Source organism: Lynx canadensis, chromosome B4 (genome assembly GCF_007474595.2).
Source record: "Lynx canadensis isolate LIC74 chromosome B4, mLynCan4.pri.v2, whole genome shotgun sequence".
Taxonomy (NCBI): Eukaryota; Metazoa; Chordata; class Mammalia; order Carnivora; family Felidae; genus Lynx; species Lynx canadensis.
Window position 1 is genome coordinate 65,596,513 of NC_044309.1, and position 5,640 is coordinate 65,602,152.

A 5,640-nucleotide genomic window follows, 5' to 3' on the forward strand; every position below is an offset into this window, starting at 1 on the left:
TAAGTAAGGTACTCCGGCTTTCTTTTGTTGACCATTAGCATGATAGATGGTTCTCCATCCACTTATTTTCAATCTGAAGGTGTGTTTAGGTCTAAAGTGGGTCTCTTGTATACAATATATAGATGGATCTTGTTTTCTTATCCATTCTGTTACCCTATGTCTTTTGATTGGAGCATTGAGTCCGTTGGTGTTTAGAGTGAGTACTGAAAGATATGAATTTATTGCCATTTGTTGCTTGTAGAGTTGGAGTTTCTGGTGGTGTTCTCTGGTCCTTTCTAATCTGTGTTGCTTTTGGTATTTATTTATATATAAATATGTAAATACATAAAAATAATATATAATATTTATATATTATATATACATGAAATATATATGTGTGTATATATGTGTGTGTATATATATTTATATATATGTATTTTTTTTCATCATTTTTCCCCTCAGAGAGTCCCCCTTAAAATTTCTTGCAGGGCTGGTTTAGTGGTCACAAACTCCTTTATTTTTTGTTTGTCTGGGAAACTTTTTCTCTCTCCCTCTATTTTGAATGACAGCCTTGCTGGATAAAGAATTCTTGCCTGCATATTTTTCTGATTCAGCACACTGATTATATCTTGCCACTCCTTTCTGGCCTGCCAAGTTTCTGTGGCTAGGTCTGCTGCTAACCTGATCTCTCTTTCTTGTAGGTTAGGGACTTTTTTCCCCTTGCTGCTTTCATGATTCTCTCCTTGCCTGAGTATTTTTTGAATTTGACTATGATATGCCTTCTTGATGGTCGGTTTTTGTTGAATCTAATGGGGATCTTCTGTGCTTCCTGGATTTTGATGTGTGTGTCTTTCTCCAGGGTTAGGATAGTTTCCACTTTGATTTGCTCACATTACCCTTCTACCCCTATTTTTCTCTCTTCCTCTCTGAGACCCTTATGACTCTGATGTTGTTCCTTTTTAATGAGTCACTGATTTCTCTAATTCTTAAATTGTGCTTTTTTGCTTTAATCTCCCTCTTTTTTTCCTGCTTCATTATTCTGTATAATTTGTCCTCTATATCGCTTATTCTCTGTTCTGCCTTATCCATTCTTGCCGCTGCTGTATCCATCTGTGATTGCAGCTCAGTTGTAGCATTTTAAATTTCATTCTGGCTATTTTTTTACTTCTTTTATCTCTGCAGAAAGGGATTTTAATCTATTTTCAACTCCAGCTAGTATTCTTTTTTTTTTTCCAGCTAGTATTCTTATTATCGTGATTCTAAATTCTGGTTTAGACATCTTGCTTGTGTCTGTGTTGGTTAAATCCCTGGGTGTCGTTTCTTCGTGCTCTTTCTTTTGCGTTGAATTCCTTCATTTTCTCATTTTGAAGGGAGAAAAGGAATAAATGAGGTAGAAAAATTAAAATTAAAAAATATTAAAATTAAAAAATTAAACACACGCACACAAAATCGGATAAATGATGCTAGATCCTAGGTGTGTTTTGGTCTGGGTGTTGAAAGTGGTTTGACAAATTAGAGGGAAAAAGGGGGGAGGACAAAAGTTAATAATTTGAGAATTTGAAAAAATGAATATACTGAAGTAGACTAAAATGAAATGATGGGAGTAAAATAGAATTTGAAAATTTTACACAAAAGTAAATAATATATACGAAAAAATTAAAGAAAAATATTTTTAATAGAAATTGAAAGTAAAAATGAAGTTTTTCACTTTCTGCATTCAAGAAAAAGAAAAAGAAAAAAGAAAAAAACAAAATCGTTTGGAATTTTAAAAAAAGTGAATACACTGTAGTAGACTAAAATAAAATGATGGAAGTAAATGGAATTTGCAAAAATTTACACAAAAGTAAAAAATATAGTAATAAAAGTTAAAGAAAAATATTTTTAATAAAAATTGAAAATAAATGAGTTTTTTCTCTTTCTCTATAAAAGAAAAAGAAGTGTAAAAGAGAAAAGAAAGAAAGAAAGAAAGAAAGAAAGAAAGAAAATTGAATAGATGGACCTGCTAACAGATTGAAGTAGGACTGAAATTACTTCGTTTTCCCCCTGGAAATCAGTCTATGTAGCACCCTATAGTCCTTAAACTAAGCCAGCAGTGAGACTTGTGTTCTTGAGAGCGAAGTTGGCCCAGTTGGGCGAGACTCAGTATAACAGCTCCGTTCTCCACTAGATGGTGCTGCTAGCCTACTAGGGTGGATTGTTGCGGCGCTCCTAGGTGCATATGCGCATGCGCGGCATGGGTGAAAATGGCACCATCCAACTACCCGGTCTGTTCTCCTCGACTAGTAGTCGCGCACCCATCCTCTGTCTTCAGCTTTCGTCCATTCCCCGCTTTTTCACTGTCCGTGACCATGCCCCAGGCAGTACCTCTCTCCTGAGTTTTGTTTCAGATGCGGCTGTTTTCCCCGGCCCCTTACTTCTGAAGGACTGCGGCTTTGACCCGTTCCGCCCCTCTGTGGGTGGGTCTCACGGAGCAATAGCCGAATGAACAATGGCCGAATTTCAGCTGCACCCAGGAAAGCTTCCTGGACTCTGCTGCTGCCGGTGCCCCAAGACTGCGGCCAGGTGCCAGCCCGCCCCAGAAAAACTTCGTGAGATAGTGTAGCAGCAGCGTTTCAGGGATTATGGAAAGTCACAACGCACATCTGGCGCCAGTCTTCACCCTTAACGAACTTGTTCCAGCACCAGCGAATGTGGCCATTTTCTGTGGTCTGCTGGGACCAGGTGGCTTCAACAGTCTCCACCAAATGTCCTTCCAGCAGTGGAACCACTTTTCCCTGTGTGTCCTGAGAATGTCCCGGACCCCACTCTGTTCCTGGGGATTTGCCCTTCCCACCAGAGCACTGCCAGGTATGGAGCTGCGGAGTTGCAGCCTTTGAGCTCCCCTTGTTTACAGTCTTAATGGAATTTAAACCCTCTCCTTTCTCCCTTTTCAGTTTAGTCCCTGCAGCTGTTTCCAATTTTCCACTTTCTCTCCAGCTGCTTTTGGGGAAGGGTGCTTTTCCTGTATTCTCCCCCCATGCCCCTGTCTCTGTCCTCTCTCCGCTCACAAAAGCACCTCCCTTTCTGCACCTTCTCTCTCCCCAAGTTCACTTCTCTGTGCCGTGTACCTCCTCAATTCCGTGGTGCAGGTTGTGCAGATTGTTGCGTTAATTCTCCAGTTTTCTAGGTGTGTAGGATGGTTTAGTGTTGTTCTGGGTGTATTTCACGGATGCGAGACACACAAAAAACTTCCATGCTGTTCTGCCATCTTGGCTCCTTCATCTATTGTATTTGTAAAGATTATAAATAATAATAATTAACAATATGGCATTAAATTCTGGAAAACATAATTTCATACACTATTATTGGTATTCTTTCCATTTGGTGTCCTATTCTTTAGGCCTGCTTCCATCAAAAGCTTTAAAACATATGAATATCCTTTGAATAATTCCATATCTGAAAACATACCTTTGAAAAATAATAGGAAAATTGAACACTATGTGTATACAAGAAAATTTATTTCAGCATTATCTATAATGTTGAATTATTTGAGATAAACTAAATTCCTCCAAATGGGGACTTGTTAAAATGTGTCACCTATTCTGAGGACTCTGCTCCTTTTCTTCTCAGGAGGCTTAGGCTCTAGGGATGGGATTGGGCAAGATCAAAGGAATATGAAATAATTGCCAATATACTTAAAATCACATTCATAGCACTATTATAATAACACTTCTTCATCTGGCCCAGGCTGATAGACTTCTTGTCTCATGGTAATTTCCTTCATTTTAGTATTATCCCCCTTTCCACACTGCTTTCTTTGACCATTTAAAATAGATAAATAAAAATAAAAAAAATAAGTATAATATATAATATATTGTTATAGTATAAAATAAATATAATATAAAGAATATAATTTCCAGGGGATCTAGAAGACTGCACATATGAGTAGGGCTACGCACTTGCCAGGAAAGTCCTATGAGAGTCTTAATCACTTGCTTCTTGTTAAACTTTTGTTCCTGTAAAAACAGGAAGTGAAGATCTGAGCTTTGACAGTATACTCCAACACACAGAGTTTTTCAGCAAAGGTAGGAAAACTGATTTGTTGAAAGAATATAAGGAAATTATCAACAATTATGAGCTGACCAATAAGCTAGCTGAAAAGAGACTTCATCATCATCATCAAATTGTCAAAAGTCAAGGACAAAGAACTTTACAGTAGCAAGACAAAAAGGGTTTACCATGTGCTATGCATTCTCAAGAAGATTGACAGTTGAATTCTCATCAGAAGCCAGGGAGAGCAGAATGCAGTGAGATGACATTCAATAATTCAAGAATTCTGCATCCAGCAAAACCATTCTTCAAAAAGGAAGAGTCAAGACTGCTCAGATAAGCAAAACAACCTGAGATGGTTTCACTGTAGATCTGTCCTACAAGAACTTGTAAAAGTGAGCCCTTCAGGCTGAAATGAAAGGACACTAGACAGTAACTCAAGTCCACACAAAGAAATAAAGAGCACAAGTAATGAAACTATGATGTTAACTATAAAGACACTGTAAATGTATACTTTCTTTTTAACTCCTCTCCTATCTGATTTTAAAGACTGCTGCATAAGGCAATAATTATAAAATTACGTTCATGGGCTTTTAATGTATAAAGATGTAATTTGTATGACAATACTCTTACAAAGGAGGGTGGAGAAAATGAAGCTTTATTGGAGCAAAGTTTGTGGGCACTATTAAAATAGTGTAATGGATGTCACAAAAAAGTATTAGAACTCATAATTAAGTTGTAGGATACAAAATCAACATAAAAATCACTAACAAGAAAACACTAACAATAGTTAAAATGAACTATGTTAAAAAGAAATTAGGAAAACATCCCATTTACAATAGCATTAAAAAGAATAAAATCCTTAGGACTAAACCTAACTAAGGAGAGAAAAGACAGGTACACTGAGAACTACAAAGCATTGATGAAAGAAATTAAAGAAGACACAAAGAAATAGAAAACATCCCCTGGTCACAGATTGGAATAATTAATACTGCTTAAATGTCCATACTATCCAAAACAATCTACAGATTGAAAGCAATTCCTAGCAAAATTCCAATGGCATTCTTTACAGAAATAGAAAAAAAAATAATTCTAAAGTTCATATGGAACCACAAAAACCTCAAGTAGCCAGAACAATTCTGAGAAAGAACAAAACGGAAGGCATCACACATCCTGATTTCAAAACATATTAAAAAACCACTGCAATTAAAAAAGTAGGGTACTGGCATGAAGACAGACATATAGACCAATAGAACAGAATAGAAACCTCAGTAACACAGCTATGCACATATGGCCAACTGATTTTTGACAAGGGCACCAAGATATATGGTGAAACGATAATCTCTTCAATAAATGCTGCTGGGAAAACTGGTTATCCACATGCAAAAGAATGAAATGGGTCTCTTATTTTTTTTTTAGTGTTTATTTATTTTTGAGACAGAGAGCACCAGCGGGGAAGGGGCAGAGACAGAGAAGGGGAGAGAGGATCCAAAGCAGGCTCTGAGCTGACAGCAGCGACGCTGATGCAGTCTCTCAGAAACTGTGAGATCATGACCTGAGCTGAAGTCAGACATTCAACTGACTCAGCCACCCAGGTGTCCCAAAATTGGACTGTTATTTTAAGCCAAACAT